The sequence below is a fragment of the Schistocerca piceifrons genome, chromosome 2, assembly GCF_021461385.2.
Source record: "Schistocerca piceifrons isolate TAMUIC-IGC-003096 chromosome 2, iqSchPice1.1, whole genome shotgun sequence".
NCBI lineage: Eukaryota > Metazoa > Arthropoda > Insecta > Orthoptera > Acrididae > Schistocerca > Schistocerca piceifrons.
The window spans coordinates 379,950,181-379,968,688 of record NC_060139.1 but is presented as its reverse complement, the minus strand read 5'-3'; the positions used below and the strand labels follow the sequence as shown (position 1 = coordinate 379,968,688).

The 18,508-nt window shown below is 40.6% G+C and overlaps 1 protein-coding gene across 1 annotated transcript in view; it reads left to right on the top strand.

Annotated features, from left to right (window-relative positions):
- The window catches only part of LOC124775412 (agrin-like), a 187,581-nt gene that overhangs the window by 154,104 nt on the left and 14,969 nt on the right, over positions 1-18,508 (top strand). The window contains exon 12 of the mRNA XM_047250245.1: positions 16,756-16,903. The gene's annotated coding sequence lies outside the window, so the exon portion shown is untranslated. The remainder of the gene's footprint in view (positions 1-16,755; positions 16,904-18,508) is intronic.

Sequence of the window (18,508 nt, the reverse complement as noted above, 5' to 3'; positions counted from 1 at the left end):
TAATACCATAGGGTGGAGCAGAGGGTGATCTGATTTATTAATTAAAAAATTTTAATCACCTTTAACAACATAAAATATAATTAAAATTTTCTGATTATTCATTTCAAGGGACTACCAACCAGCTTCAGCTCTATGGAAATAAACAAAAAATGACTTTGTTTAATATGAAGCTCAACTATCTTTAAAAAAGCATACATTATGTACAAAAATTAAAACAATAAAATAGCAAAAAACAACACTACCCTTATACAATCAGAACCCAAGTGCAACATTTCCCAAAACACCATAATTACTAAATGTAATTTGTCAATAGTAAAAAACTGGTCAGAGCACGACTTTTAACATATAAAACTAGCAGAAGATTAATCTCTTTGCATACTTGCCTGTACCCAGTGTGGTTTGCCAGCTATATAGATACAAATTATAAAAACTGTGTATGTTTCATATCTCCTCCTAAACCACTGGACCGATTTCAACCAAACTTGGTACATACATCATTTGCTGTCTGGAAAGAATCACTGTGGGGTAAGACCACCCACTTATCACAGGCATGGGGGTGAAAAAGCAGTGTAGCCCATGACACCAGAACACCTGTATTTCAGTCGTTCGGTATTTGACATTGATAGCACTGAGAGACAGGCAACAAACTTTACACATTATTCCAGAACTTAATAAAACTACTTCTCATTGATGACCTTCACAAAATGTTGAAAGGAAAAAAGTTTTTTGCTGTTCATGGAGTAAAACTGGTGCATGAAGCACGGCATTTTAATTTATTTCTGCTTTATTACTAACTGTATTCATGACATATTTTGCAGACAGTATTCACATACACCACTCTACGTATCAGAAAAAATGTGATAGAACACCAAATCATGCGGCCCCAAGCCAGAATTAGGCGAGGCAGTGGGAGCATGCAGCGGTGAGTGCAATAGCTGCAAGAGTGACCGATGGGTGTGGCCATGTAGCAGTTCCACTGGAAAACGGGCGCCATGCAATTGGGAGCGATAGGAACCAAGGAAAGTCCATAGCATGCGCTCGTGAGAGTGTGTGGCACACAACTTGCTCATATGCAACTTAAATGTACGAAAAAAGTGTTCAGCCTCACCATGCGACTGGGGTTGGAATGGGGCTGAGGTCAGATTGAAAATGCCATTAGCAGCACAGAAAGCTTCAAACTCTGAGGACACAAATTGGTGGCCATTGCCAGAGACAATAACTTCAGGAAGGCCCTCAATGAAAAAAATAGACGTCAAAGTCCGAATAGTACAAGCAGATGTTGTGGAAGACATAGGCACAACAAAAGGAAAGTTGCTGTAAGCATCAATAACTATCAACCAGGGGGTGTCCCAGGAAGGACCTGCAAAATCAATATGAACGCGCTGCTAAGGCACAGTAGGAGTCTGCCATGCAAAGAAGAAGTGCTGGTGGCAAGCAGATTGATGCTCCACGCAAGAGCGACAATTAGCAAGCAAATTCTCAATTTGTTTATCAATGCCAACCCAAGTGCAGTGGGGCATGCTAATTGCGTCGTCCGCACTTTACCCCAATGACCAGCGTGCAGTAATCGGAGTATTTCCGACTGCAACGAATGAGGTACAACCACATGAGACTGATCAGTGTCAGTTCATAACAAAATAACACCGTGGTGCACAGACAAGTTATGACGTTGCCCAAAGTAATGTCGAACAAGGGGATCACTAATTTTCATAGAAGACAGAGGCCATTGAGTACGAAGCAATCGTAAAACAATCTGCAAAGAAGCATCAGTGGCCATTGTGGAAGCAATGCGACAAAAATCCACCAGAAAACCATCAGCTAATTCCTTATCTTGCGAATGAATAAACATGCATGACAATTCAAAAGAATCAAACTCATCGTCAGGACCCATAGGTAGATGAGACAAAACATCAGCATTGCCATGCTGGGCCATAGGCTGAAACAAAATTTCGTAACTGTAGTTAGACAAAAACAAGGACCAACATTGCAACTTTTGTGCAGTATGGACTGGAACTGGCTTTGACAGATGAAACGACGACATCAAAGGCTTATGGTCGGTGACCAAATAGAACTTGCGACCATACAGAAAAATCATGATACTTGGTCACTCCATATACAATAGCTAAAGTCTCTTTCTCAATTTGAGAATAGTTTTGCTGGGCAGAACTGAGCAACTTAGATGCAAAAGCGATCGGGTGATCAACAGAATTAATGCGGTGTGAGAGAACTGCTCCAATGCCGTGAGAAGATGCATCGGCAACCAAAACAACTGGTTTGGAGGGATCAAAAAGAATCAAACAGTGATCACTCAACAAAGCAGATTTGAGCTTGTGGAAAGCAGCGTCACATTTCAAAGACCAAACAAAAGGAACGTTCTGACACCTAAGGCGATGCAAAGATGCTGCAATCTGTGCTGCATTTGGTATAAGCTGAACATAATATGCAATTTTGCCCAACACAGACTGTAGTTCTTTCAAGATCCTGGGTGCTAGCAAGTCTCTAATCACACAGAGATATGACAGTGAGGGGTGGATACTCTGTTAATCACATGTCCTAAATACTGAATCTCAGTTTGAAAAAAATTGCACCTGTCTCTGTTACACTTGAATCCTGCCTGCAAAAGTACAGTAAATAAGGCAGGCAAGTTGTGCAAATGTTCATCAGGGGTTCAACCTGACACAACTATGTCATCCAGATAATTGGAACAACCAGGGACAGTGGCACACAACTGTTGCAAGTAAGCCTGAAAAATATCGGGAGCTGAAGCACTATCGAACGGAAGTCGGCGAAACTTGAACAAACTAAAGTGGGTGTTGATTACAAAATAGCTCTGCGACTGTTCATTGAGCGGAAATTGAAAGTATGTGTCCCACAAGCCAATCGTGCAAAAGAATTTTCCCGCACCAAGCTTATCAAAAATGTCTTCAGGGCACGGTAAGGGAAATGTAATGACCACTGTCTGGAGATTTACTGTAGACGTAAAGTCAGCACAAATACGGAGACAACCATTTGGTTTCTTCACACACACTATAGGCGAAGCCCATTGTGAAGCAGAAACAGGTTCAATGACACCACTGTCTTGCAAATGCTTGGGTTCAGCAGCAATGGTGTCATGCAGTGTGTGCGGTGCCGGGCGTGCACGCCGGGAAATAGGCATGGCATTGCCTTTAACTTCAACAAGTGCTGCAAAGTCCGTGGCACAACCAAGGCCATCAGAAAAGAGTGGAGTAAAGTTATTGCATAGTGCAGCAACACTGTCTCCATGGTCACTAGCATTGAAGCAGAGTACGTTGTCTTGAATTGAGAGGCCAAAAAGTTCAAATGCGTCCATGCCAAAAATGTTCGTAGCATCACTAGAGCGGAGCACATGAAAAGACACTGTCCCTGTCATTGCACCATATGTGGCTTGCAAACTACACATGCTGAGCACTGAGATTTCCTGTCCAATAAATGCAATCAGCATGGAACGTGAACGACGAAGGGGGGCAAACCAAGCAAGTGATACATTGATCTGTTCAGTAAAGAAACAGATGCACCAGTGTCCGCTATTTTGTGCCACCATCCAGACGTTGAACACTGGCCAGAATACATTGCCACCCAGCTTGAAGCACACTTTGCCACATACAACATACCAGGTACAGAGCGGCTTGTCTTTTTCATTGCCAATGTGGGTGTAGTGTTATACTGTGTGCTCGTAAAATTGTTCCCCACCACCTGCTCAGAGACTAAAACTTATGCAGAAGTGATTGATGCACTGAACTCCCACTTCTGTGACAGTGTAAATATGGTAGCTGCACACTACAAATTCTTTCAGAGTGGTGCTCGTTGAGCTCCACAGTGTTGGCTAGAGGGTGCTGTGGTCGGCGTAATTCATCCACTCTCAAAGTGCCAACCTATGAGCTTGCACCTACTCTGTGGCATCAGAAGTATCAATGCCACAAATGATGTTTGAATTTATTGCTTGTTTATTACTAAATATAGTCACAGTACATTTCACAGCACATTACCACTGGACGTACCTGCAGTATTTTATCACTGTATAGCACATAGTTCAGGAGATACAATATCATAAACACTGTACTGCATGAAAACGAAACTCCAAGGTGAAGTATGTGTACAAATACATGTTATGTAATTATGTTAAATATGTGTGACATACATTTGACATTTGCATATGTGAGCAAAACCACAGGTAAAAAGCTCATCTGAAACCCCTGGAACTGTTTCAATTGAAATGTTACAGAATGTAAAAATTAATAGTAAATATTCATCTTTGTTTCTAATGTTGCAGTGGCAGTAAAAAAAAACACCAGAATTTGCTGCAACTTTCTGAGTGCTTGACAGTGTAGCTAATGATGTGGTAGTGCCAAGAGAAAATTCAAGAAATTCCGGTTGATATGACATTTCTCTTTCAGAATTACACGGTTATGATGTAATATGGTTACAAAACTGTCAGAAAACTGAGAGTCTGATGGCTGATTTGCCATTCCTTATGTATTATTTTAATAATTACTGGTTATGTCATCCATAATCATAATATAAAATTCCCCAAAAGCTACCATTCAGTACAGCATGCGGTTGACTCCAGTGGACATAAAATGGGACAATTAGTATAGCAGATCAAATATCTAGTAACTATGATTATATGATCAAAGTATAACTTAACAGAAAGATTCATATTTAAGACTTATACAGTTCTATGTGATTTTAAAAAGAAATAAAAGAATCAATTTCACATAGTTATTAAAAAAGCATTATCCATTCTTAAATGTTATATACTAGTCTCACTGCTTGAGAAGACTTCAGTCAATTTGTGGTAATACCTTCTTCCAGTCTCTTTATATTCGCCGGTGCTCCCAGGCTGACAGTCTCTAATCTACTCAGTAATTTCTGCAAATACATGCAGTTGAATTTTAACCACTATTCATCACTCCAACATACATGACATAGTGTATAAAGAAATGGAACAGGAAAGATCTATACACATTTGATGCTCAAATACTCAGATATAGGGGTTATAATAAATAGTTGCAAATTTAATTATCTTTACACAAATATGATTTCATAGACAGCAGCTTTCTAGCAAGATAAGTTTTGGTCAGTTGTAGCAATATGAGTGCGTGACTTCCCTACATGACATTTGTGGATAATATGTACATCCTCAGCTATCACATCCAAGGCCAAAGTGTGTAAATAACATGGTAATTAGTTGGTGTTTTCATTTATATAAATTATTTTCATTTTCTTTGCATGATTTTATATTCATTTTGACATTACACTTTCTTTCTCTGCAAAGTAGTGCATAACTCATAAAATATCAAGATATTGAGTAATAATTTTTTTGTTCAGCACAAGGAAACATTGTGCAGGCACATGCTTTTGTGCTAGTACTCCTCACATAAATATGTAATACAACTTCATATAATGAAAAATCAATATGTTCAGTGTGAAAATTATATAATTATCAGTTATTAATCCAGTCAGATATGCCTCTACAAGTAATAGCTTATATGTAAATTCTTTTCAACCAACTTCTTTTCTGATCCAACAAAGTTACATTACAGTAGGGCAACAAATAACCTTTACCATAACTCATCCAAAGTACCCTCCTTTCAAATCCCTTTAAATGTACTGTGCAAATAGCATTCATTGTGTCTGCATTACAAATGTTCTTTTGACATAACATGCAGAAAGTGTAGACTGTACATTGTTGGACTGAAGTAGATAGTTGACAGGACACCATGTACATTATCTTTGGGACTAGTTTCTTTGGACTAATATTTTCAGTGTTTCATTTCTGTCTGATGTGAACTCTTGTTTTCTGTTATGCAGTGTGATAAAGTTCAGTGGAAATTAGCACAAGTACACATACATGTTCTTTTATGTAGTGCAAGTACCCCTAAAATACCAGGACTCAATAGTAGACTTGCATTTCAGCACCTGTTATCTCCCAGGTCATCTGCACAAAACTTTCTCTGTGACATTGACAGTGCCATCTGCAACATCAAGAAGGAACTTTACATGATACAAGAAACCCCCCAATTCAACATGACAGGGGATCCTGTGTCTCAAACCGGATCTGTACATGACATTACATTTCCAACCACACAAGTCATACTGTCATTTATCACAACACTGCCACAAAATATTGCTGCACACAACCAGCCTACAGAACACAGTGAAATCAAGCCAAATGTGAACATGTTGATTTTCCATCACCACTGTCAGTGCTGCTTCCGTGAGCTACGAATTTATTACTTGCTGGTTCTCATGGCCCATCCACTTTGGGATTGCAAATTTGTGCCCTGCCATTCATTCTCAAATACTCGTAGATGTGATTCACAGTTATGGAAAATATGTTCATGTAGCAAAAAATTGTAGACGATTTTGAACAGCTTCTCCACTTAAAGCTTACGTCACCCTCAAGCTGGTGCTAATCTCTCACTGCACAAAACCTATACATCAGTGATTAACAATCTTCTGTACCATAAGAAGTGCTGTGACAGGTCACCTTCAGACTTTTGGAAACACTAGCATGCAATGGTGGACCCCCGTGTGGTATCAGACACCTTACTTTCACACAGTTGGCAACCGTAGTTACCTTCATAGGTGCCCTTAACCTTGATAGTGCACAAGAGTTGCCCATTAAGTGACCTCTGCAGGTGTCCAAAAGAGCACATGCCCTGCTTGACTCACACACCATGGAGGCTGCCACTGCAACCATCATGGCTAACGAACCCCTACAAGTGCGGGCAAATCCAGCTGAATCAGCTGCCCTATCCTGCACTGCTGTGACCGCCTGACGATCACTGATCCCTCCACCCACCACCGATCAGCTGACGGCCCAGCTGCAGTGCTTACAGCAACATGACATTACAACAGAGGACACACGCACATAATCTTGCCACACAATGCAGGCTCTGCAACACTAAACAACTAAACTGCTTATTGTTGGTTCCTCGAGTGTTTTGGCTCGCATGCTACCAATTTCAGGGTTCCATGTTCATGCCCAAACATCTCTCACAGCCTGCCTTAGGCACAGCTGACTGTGATGAACACAACCTGTGCCTAAACTTGCAGCACAGCAAGATAAGACTGCTGCCTCAGTGGGAGCCTACATTATGCAGATCAACTTCAACAGTTGCAGCTTCAAGAAGGCTGTTCATCCCTGATCGCTCTTTGGGGTGGACGTTTTTTATTAACACTGGATCAGTTGTCAGCACCATACATTAATTCCTTCCCCATGGGCAGGCACACAGAAGTTCTGCAACTAAAAGCAGTCAATGACTCTGCCATTCAAACATATGGATGAAAAACACTGGTGATTGACATTGGACTCACAGAGAAATACAACAACCTTCATGCTGGCCAATATTTACCAACCTTTATTGGGTGCCAATTTCCTGACAAAACACACATTGACCATGGAGTTACACAATGCATGCCTTGTCCATTCTACTGACAACCACATTATCCATGGAACACAGGGGCAACTAACATGTCATGCATGCCAGAGGGTAGACAGTCTCAGTGTGTGTACTTTAGTGGATGACAGAAGCAGTGGGAGCATTATCACTGCAATTTGCAAGCTACCACCCTTAGTTTGGAGGAGTACATTGATGCAGACAGGGGCATGTCTAACAAGCTACACACAGAAAACAATGGGCTGAAGACTACCACACTGAAGAAGGAGTCTGATCTCCAGACAGCTCAAATGACGTTAAAATCACTGATGGCACAGCAGCTGTCTCCTGTGACTTCCCCTGCAGTGGTAGCATCTGAGCCACAGTGGCATGGAACAAAAAGGGATGTGGTTAGGCACAAGGTGGTGCAACACATTTGGTCAACTCTAGGCCCACCAGACTCCTGTTCACAAACTCACTCCAGATTGCCTATGCAAACAGTAGGCTATTTTCAATTAGATGTTACAAGAAGAAATCACCCAACCATCTAACAGTCTATCATCCTCCCCACTACACCTCATCCACAAGAAAAATGGTTCATTATGCCAATGCAGTGACTATTGCACGCTGTATGCCTGAAATCCCTACATACAAGACTTCACTCATTCACTAGCTGAGGCAACCATATCCAGTGTGTCGGATTACTGTAAGGCTTACAACCAGATTCCAATTGCCAACCATGATGTATCTAAAAATGGCAGTGACAACCCCATTCAGGCTGTTTGATTTTTTGGTAATTCCAATTTGGCTCAAAACTGTTGCCCAAACTTGGCAGAGATTTTTTGACAGCATACTAAGAGGGTTACCTTATTGTTTTACATACTTTGATGGTATTAGAAATGCTTGGTAACACAAGAAGCATGATAATGAGGTGCGAAACAGGCTTAGTGATCATAGAATAACACTTAATGAGGACAAGTGCATGTTCAGGAAACGAGTGGTGACCTTCTTAGGTTACAGTGTCAGTTCAGGGCATTTTTCCACTGCCAGACAGATTGGAGTTGTTGTGTACACTCCCTCGACCTCAAAACTATCAGGAACTCATGTGATTCATGGGGAAGATAAACTTTTACTGAGCACCTCCTCAGAATGGCCACCACCAGACACTGCTAAACAATTCATTGGCTGGATATGACAAAAATGGCAAGCACGTGGCTCCAACGACAACTGAGATGGAGTCAGCTTTCACAAAGCTACTAAACTGCCTGTGTCACATGGTGGATCTCACACACCCTGCACCAGATGCTCATCTAGCCTTAGTAGTGGATGTAAGCCAGTTCGCAGTAGATGTAGCACTCTATCAGAAGGTGAAAAGACATTGGCAATCACTAGGTTTTTTTTTTGTCTCAGAAGCTATACGCAGCCACTGGAGTGCATATGATAGGGAACTCCTCATGGAGTACGAGAGCATCAAGCATTTCCACCCCTTCATCAAGCGCAGACCTCTCACAATATTTATCTCCTTGGCAGTCCCGCCAAATTGAGTGGATGTGCCAATTTTCTTCAGATGTGCACCACACCCATGGGGCAAACAATATTGTGCCAGACTATTTTTCACATGTCAACAGGAAAGCTCCAATGTGGGATTATTCTGCACTTGCAGGTGCTCAAACCTTAGATTCAGAGCTACAGTCCTTGTTGACAGACTCTTCCACTGGCCTATGTTTGTAATTTATGGATGCACCCTGCAGCCCATCTGAGGTGCATTGCTACTGCTAGGCCACACCCTTACATTACTCCTCAGTTGCAACAAAAATTATTCAATGGCATTCACAACCTAGTGCACACAGGAACCACCACCTCGATGAGGTTGATAATGGGCCATTTCATTTGGTCGTCAGTCAAGACACACAGAAGTGAGCCCGCACCTGCTGTCAGTTCCAGTGCAGCAAAGTAGGATGCCATGCGCATGTTCCAGTAGTACAATTTCCAACTTCTGCCATACGTTTCAGGCATGTCCACGTTGATTTGGTCAGACCTCTCTGCCCTTCTGAAGGCTATAGGTATTTGTTTATGGCAGCGGATCATTGCAGAAGGTGGGTGAGGCCATGCCAATCAGAGACATTTCTGCGGAGTACATACTGTTCCACCAGTTGTCAAAACTCTGCAGTTTCCTGCATAACTGGAGAACCAGCTTCCACCCAGCCAGCAACATCTTGATGGAAAGGTGGCACTGCACCATAAGGCTGCCCCCATGTGCCACAAAGACTTGTGGACTCAAGCATTACATGGTTTTATTAGGTTTATAGACTGTCTTAAAAACTAGCAGTGACTGTTTGTCAACAGAGTTAGTGTACAAGGAACCATTATGTGTCCAGCAGAATTTTTTGCACCTGTGCCATCATGGACAAGGTGCAGCTACATTGCCTCTTGCAACAAATCAGAAAGCATGCAGAAACACTTTGTGCAGCTTTGATGTCACAGCTTGGCACTCACCCAGCTTTCATGTTCAAGGCTCTCAATAGTCATTCACATGTCATGTTTCGTATGTACCTCGTATGCCACCCTCTGCAGCTACTGCAGAATGGCCTGAGCCAAGTACTGCAATGCGACACACATAGTGTACTCCTCCTCCAGGGAAAGCTGATCAAAGTCTCCAACGAGTGCATAGAATCCACTTGGGCACTGCTAGCACCACCAACCACATCACAGCCAGCTTCATGCACATCTCACATCAAGCCAATAACCCCACCAAAGCCACACAGTTGTGACCCACCCGAGTTTCACACTCCGGTACTGAAATGCATCAGTGGAAACCTCCAACAGCACCTGCCTGTCTAACATTTACACTCATGTGGATTGGGAGGTGAAGTTTAAGTAACCTGTCGTAACTGGTGTTTCGAACTTTGCGGGGGGGAGGGGGAGGAGGGGAAGGGGGGAGGGAGCTGTGTGGGAGTGAGAATCAGTAATTGACAGGACACCACATGCATTATCTTCAGGCCTAGTATCTTTGGACTAATGTTTCCAGCATTTCATTTCCCTCTTGACATGAACTGATGGTTTGTGTTGTGCTGCATAACAAAGTTCAGTGGAAATTAGCGCAACTATGCATACATGTTCTCTTATGTAGTGTGAGTATTCCTACAACATCATGGATCAATAGCAGACTTGCATTTCAATACCTCTGTGATCTCCCATAAATTATTCAAGTAAGTGTTGCAATTTCACAGCTCTCAAAACATGATAAAGGTGAAAATTATGCATACAAATGCATCTATCAACAAACAAATGAAATGAAGTGTAAGTTAACAAGTATGGCACTGATGTTATGTGCCTATATCAAAGCAAAATGTGAAAACAAAAAAATAAGAATATCTGTGTCTGACCCAAATATTGACTAAATTACTTCAAAAATTGCTGTGACTCACATCACTCAGACAATCTTTTCTATTTATTATTCAATATGTCTTTGAATAAGACATTTTCAATAACATAACACGGTATGTTTATGCAGTCCATTTAAAACCACTTTTTAGTAGTGTGTGTAGCACAATGTAGAACTCTTTCAGGTGAAAGCATTTGATACTTCTTCCTAATAGTCTACCAGACACTCAGCAGCTTGATGGCAAGACCAGTAGTGTAAAGTAATATTAATCATACTCATTGTGTATCACACATTTCATTTTTCCCTTTACCAGTACCATACAAATCATGTGAAACAGCATATAAAGACAATATAACAATGAAATGAATCAATTATTGACAAAAGTATTAAATTGGATAGATAAAAAATCTATTCACCAAGCAGCAGCAGCAGAACACACACATAGAAGACTGTTTTAATTGCAAAGCTTTCGGAGCCAGTGGCTCCTTCTTCAGGCAGAAGGGCAGAAGGGGAAGGAAGAGGGGTGAAGGAAAAGAACTGGAGAGATCTAGGAAAAAGGGGTGGATTTTGGGAAAGTCACTCAGAACCACAGGGCAGGGGAGGCTTACTATACGGGATGAGAAGGAAAGACTGGTTGTTAGGGACTGCACTGGATAAGACTTGAAAACCTGAGAGCTTAAAGGTGGAAGACAGGGTAATATTCAGACAGGGATTACTGCCTAAACATCATGCATGAGCTAATAAGAGTGAAAAGCTAAGTGCATTGACCATAACAGAGGTGGGAGGGTGGCGGTGAAAAACAAACAGATCAGAAAATGAAAGATGTAGAAAGCTAAAACAGAGTGAAGCAAAGAGTAGCTACAGTGAAGAAATGCTGAGGCACAAGAAATAAATGTAAATTAAGGTCAGATGGATGGTGAGAATGAAGGACATGTTGTAGTGCCAGTTTCCACCTGCGGAGTTCTGATGAGTAACTGGTGTCTGGTGTCTGTGGTGAAACAGGTGCTGAGGTCACTAATGTCATGTTGTAGAGCATGCTCTGTAACAGGATATTGTGAGTTGTCAGTATACACCCTCTGCCTATGCCCATTCATTCTAATTGATAATTTTGTGGTAGTCATGCCGATGTAGGAGGTCTCTGGGAAGGTGTTGACTCCGTGCTGACAGTCCTCCATGCAGAACACATTCAAGATCATCTATCGGCATACCAGCACCGTTAAAACACCAAGCTGTGACCATGTAAAGTAGATCATCAATAATATTAAAATAATAGTTTCCAGGAAAGGGCTGGTTGCTCAGTGTATTGGAAGAAACAGAACTTTGCAGTAAAAAGAATAATTGTCCTAAAATAATACTCAGTGAGTAAGGTGAACTCTGTCAGTACTATTATTTTAATATTTTTAATGACCTGCTTTAAGGATGCAAGCTCGGTGTTTTAATGGCACTGGTTTGCTGATGGATGGATCTTGAATTTGTTCCAAATAGAGGACTGTCAGCATGAACTGGCTGTATTCCCTGAGGCCCTCTATGCCTGTGCATTGACATCAGCTCTGCTTCACATACCTGCTGTAAGGCAATGCCTCAGCCACAGTGACTGAGCACTGACTGACTATTGGCCTTTAACAACAACTTTAATATTAGATCAAAGCACTCTTGTTGTCAATATTCATTTTATTTAATATAGAAATTACATTTGTTGGTTTTAACCTGTTTTAGTAGCTACCATCTGATAATAAATATTTGTTCTTATGTATTCTTGGCACAGATATTTTGAATTTTATGTTTATACTACAATTACCATTTTCATGTATATTTTCACATTTGTTTCAATTATATTTTATACATGTTGTCATTAAGTTAATAATTATTTCTATGAGGGTAAGTCAATTATTGTTAGCAACGTAGTTATAAAATTTATTTTTTATCAAATAGAAAACTTACAAGAACATCATTTTTTTGACATAGTCTCCTTGCATTTCAATGTACTTGGTCCATCATTGTACAAGCTTCCTGATGCCCTCATAAAGAAAGGTTCTCGGTTGAGCTGCAAGCCAGGAATGTGCCGCTTCTTTCATTGCTTTGCCGAAGTCAAATCGACAGCCTCTTAATGCCTGTTTGGGTGGTCCAAAAAAGTGATAGTCAGAAGGGGCAAGATTGGGACTATATGAAGAATGATCCAGTACTTCAAATTTTAGTTTCTCGAGAGTTTCAGCAGTTTGGGCAGCAGTATGTTGACAGGCATTGTCATGCAACAACACAACACCTTTTGACAGCAATCCTCGGCATTTGCTTCGAATTGCAGGCTTTAGCCAGGCAGTATGCATCTCACTGCATTGTACACTGTTTATTGTTGTGCCCTTTTCCCCATAACGTTTCAGTACTGAACCTTGTGCATCCCAAAAAACCATAAGTATCAGCATTCCTGCAGATGGTTGGGTCTTGAACTGTTTCTTGCATGGCAAATTTGGATGTTTCCATTCTGTACTCTGCCGTTTACTCTCCAGCTTGTAATGATGGATCCATGTTTCGTCATCAGTACTGATCCTCTCTAAGAAGTTGCCCCCTTCATTACCATAGTGATCCAAATGCTTTTTGCAGATGCCCAAGCGCATTTCTTTATGCAACTGTGTGAGTTGTTTTGGAACCCATCTTGCACAAACTTTATGAAACCCAAGTCTGTTGTGGATAATTTCATAGGCAGAACCATGACTAATTTGCAGACAATGTGCCACTTTGTCAATAGTTAATCATCTCTCTAAGAGAATCACTTCATGTGAATGCACAATGGTTTCTTCATTTGTGGTGGTAAACGGTGGTCCAGCTCCTTCATCATATATAACACTTGTGCGACCATTTCAGAATTTTTAAATACATTCATAGACTCTGTTGTGACAAAACACTGTTACCACACTGTACCAAAAGTCTCTGATGAATTTTGGCCCCTCATATGCCTTCCAACCACAAAAAACTGATCACTGAATGTTGCTCTTCTTTGGTGCAAATAGACAGCAGAGCAGCCATGATTAACAGCACGGCAGTGATAATGAAAGCAACCTAACAGCTTGAAAATTGCAAAGATATAACAACAAATAAACAAAGCATGTGTCATCAGTGTAAAATGACAGTACTACCAGAATAAACAAAAATATAAGTAAATTGCGGATAATGTTTGACTTACCCTTTTGTTTCTTAAAACTGTAACTGTGTATACTTGTGCACCACCTGTCTGTTATAGCTGGCAAACCAAGTTGGGCACAGGCAACCATGCACAGAGATTAACCTTCTGCTTGTTTTATATGTTAATAGTCATGCTCTGACCAACTGTATACTATTGACAAGTTACACTTAGTAACAATGGTGTTGTACCCAACATTGCACTTGGGTACTGATTCTTTATTAAGCATGGTGGGCTTATTACTATTTTTACATTAATATTTATGTAAATAGTGTTTGTTCTTTGAAGACTGTTAAGTGTTCACAGTAAGTGAAAGGCAATTTTCTGTTTATTTTCATAGATCTGAGGACAGTTGCTAGTCATTCAAACCCAATAATCATCAGGTTGTAATTGTATTTTATTGCAATCCAGAGTATTAAAATTTTTAACACAGTAAGATTTAATCCAAGGACTTTCTGAACTTGTACCCCACATCTCTGTTGATAAGGTTTTCTGGCAACCTAATCTCAATAACTTTTCTGATGATATAGTCTCAGAACATAAGTGCCTGTGCTGGGATTTTTGAAGTATTGCAGTTCATGGAGTAATGGGTTCCAGACACAGTTCAGCAACAGCTGACTTGGTTTGTTATTTCTAACAGATGTGACATTAATACTCTAGACATCAGACATAAACTGTCTTAGTTGTTTGGCTTGAATGGAAATTCCGTGTTGGGTCGTAAGGAACGTCCTAATAATGTATAAGGATGAGTCAAATGAAAACCTTAAATATTTCTTTAAATACTATTTATTGTGCAGAAGTGGTACAAAGCTGTATCAGTTTTCAACATAATCTCCCCCACACTCAATGCAAGTCCTCCAGCACTTACAATGTGCATAAATTCCTTTACAAAAAAATTCTTTTGGTAGTCTGCACAATCACTGACGCACAGCGTGGCATACCTCTTCATCAGAACGGAACTTCTTTCATCCCATTGCGTCTTTGAGCGGCCCAAACATATGGAAATCATTTGGGGCAAGGTCTGGTGAGTATGGTGGATGAGGAAGACACTCAAAATGCAGGTCTGTGATTGTTGCAACTGTTGTACGGGCAGTATGGGGCCTTGCATCATCATGTTGCAAAAGAACACCTGCTGACAGTAATCCACATCACTTTGATTTGAATGCAGGCCACAGATGATTTTTTAGGAGATCTGCGTATGATGCACTGGTGACAGTGGTCCCTCTAGGCATGTAATAGTCCAAAATGATGCCTTTTTCATCCCAAAAGATAGTCAGCATATCCATCCCTGCTGATGGTTCTGTTTGAAACTTCTTTGGTTTTGGTGATGAAGAATAGTGCCATTCCTTGCTCACTCTCTTCATTTTCGGTTCATGGAAGTGAACCCAGATTTCATCCCCAGTAACGATTCTTGCAAGGAAGCCATCACCTTCTCGTTCAAAGCGCTGAAGAAGTTCTTCACAAGCATCAACACGTCATTCTCTCATTTCAGGAGTCAGCTGCCGTGGCACCCATCTTGCAGACACTTTGTGAAACTGGAGAAAATCATGCACAATGTGGTGTGCAGACCCATGATTAATCTGTAAACATGCTGCAATGTCATTCAGTGTCACTCAGCAGTTTTCCTTCACAATGGCTTCAACTGCTGCAATGTTCTGTGGAGTCACAACTCGTTGTGCCTGACCTGGATGAGGAGCATCTTCCACTGAAATCACACCGTTTGTGAACTTCCTACTCCATTCATAGACTTTCTGCTGTGACAAACATACATCACCGTACTGAACCTTCATTTGTCAATGAATTTCAACAGGTTTCACACCTTCACTACACAAAAACCAAATAACAGAACACTGTTCTTCCCTGGTGCAAGTCGCAAGTGGGTTGGCCATCTTTATACTGATACTGCGATGGCATGTGTGCATCTGCACTATGCTGCCACCTACAGGCCATTCTGCTCACTGTTTGTAGCACGCTTACCAACTTACAGGATAACAGCGCGAAATTTCGATTTCTTATTACAAATTTAAGGTTTTCATTTGAGACTCACCCTCATAGTTGACATGATTAGTTGCATGAAAGATGTATTTACAAAGTACTATATAACAACATGTCCACATTCAATCATGACACAGAACACACCGAACATTTCGCTCCATCCAAAAATAGGCCACCCTTCATTCACCAGCAATGCATGTTGCTGTCAATATCCCCACAGGCCGATGTATGACATACCACACTGATGCTGGGCTTACTGGACACTTCATACTGTACTCAAATAGCTGCAGCAGAACCATGGACAAAGAAATTGAGGAAGCATTTAGGACTTACAAATGAAGAGATGATTCAGTAGCTCAATGGGTGAGTGCTAAAATCCTAAGATTGGTTTGAACTCTACAATGCTTTAAAAATCACTCTCCTATTGGAAGCCCCCCCCCCTCCCTCCCTTCCCCTCCTTCAACCATGGAACTTACCAAGACAGGATGGCTTGCATGTCTCAATGATACAGATAGTTGTACTGCAGTTGTGACAAGAATGGAGCAATGTCTGTGGTGAGACCAGAGTAACCTTTGTTTTGTGAATAGGGGCAGAAGCCTTTTCAGTAGTCTGGATGATTGACTCATCTGGTGTTGTAATATTAGTCAACATGGTCTTGCTCTGATGGTACTCTAAGCAAGGGGAAACTATAGACTAACAAATGTCTCACTCCTTTTGGTTGTTTTGTCTTCCTTTATATGATTATAAAAATTTGTTGCACAACTGTAAATTGACTGAGCTAACCATGTGTATTGCAGGTCAAGACTTCTGGAGTAGTGAAAGGAATTCAAGAAAAGAAAGTAACTGTACAGTGAAACATCTTGTCCCTTCATCTACCAGAGATGGACATTTTTAAACTGGCAAATATTCTACAAATGATGTGCAACTTTTCTCTACTTTGTGCAGGTCACTATTTATACATTATATAAAACTAATTATGGTTTAGTTGTTCAACTATTTATATTTTTTATGTGAATATTATTCTCAGCGTCAAAATCAGGCATTGTATACTTCGTTAATATCCATTAGGCCTACATAATTAACATATTACTTTCATTAGTTTTCACTTATGAATTTTTGAAATTAGACACATGAATTGGTTCAAGTGGTTCAAATGGCTCTGAGCACTATGGGACTTAACATCTGAGGTCATCAGTCCCCTAGAACTTAGAACTACTTAAACCTAACTAACCTAAGGACATCACACACATCCATGCCTGAGCCAGGATTTGAACCTGCGACCGTAGCGGTCGCGCGGTTCCGTACTGAAGCGCCTAGAACCGCTACGCCACACCGGCCGGCGCATGAATTGGAGATGACACTTTTAGTATTAGCTTCTCAGAGGCTTTTCTTGCCAATTCAAAAAGCATGAACTTCTCTAAACATACTATTAGGAGTAAAGTCTATATACTTTTGGTTCAGGAAATATTTAATTATGCTGTTGGAGAAAGCCCTTGGATGAAATTCTGAACCATATGAAATACATGATAAGAAATACAAATATATGCAGTGAAATGTAATACAATTTAATATGACTCCAGTGTGAGTAATTATCTTACTACTTGACTGTAGATAATTACATATATTATATACAAAGATAAACTATGTGCAGGTATTTCATGCAAAATTTCTAACATGTCAGAATAATGTGGCATTCCTATAACCTGTGGAATAAGTGAACAATTAACCAAAGAATATGAACTACCTAAACAGCTCAAAAAAAAATTGTTTTACCAGAAAATCTGTAAACATCTGTGGGATTAGATTCAAGGGGAGAAGGTAATAAAAGAATAAGTGTTAAGAAACTAATACATACCTATAATGTCAAATGAAACCAAGTCAATAAAAATGAAGGCAGTCTGTTTAAAAATGCAAAAAATGGCATATCTGTGGAATCATAGCCTGCTGCTGGGTAATATTCAATATTCTGCTTCACCCCTACATCATAATATGCTGGATTCTTCTTGACATGCTTTCCACAAGATGTCAAGATTTTGCTGCTCTATCCTGTACCATCCCATTCTTTTGTGCTGGTCCTTCCATGGTCATCCAGTGTGAGATGAGGGTTCCTGCAATGACACATTACAGGTTCCATCTGGTCTTATGCATGATCAGTTGGTTTCATGCCAGCAAATACCAAAGACTGTTCCATTTTGTTGGCTGCTAGCTCCTGAAGGATGGTGTTTCCAAAATGAATTTGGAGTTGTATGCTATGCTCTTGAAAGACAAATGCTTCACTCAAATGCTTCACACTGGTACTTTGTCACTTCTGTACTCTTTCACCATGATCATCACACTTCAGACTGACCCTGCACTCATTGGCAGAGAGAAGCCAATATCCTTAAGCTAAATTCCATTCCTAGTTTTCCCTTCCCCGTTTCTTTGCACTCAGCGGTGCTGCAGGATTTTGACTGTTATTTCTAACAGATGTCACAATTTTGTTACTCACCAAATAGCAGAGATGCTGTGATGCAGATAGGCACAACAAAAAGGATTTGTAATAAATGAGTA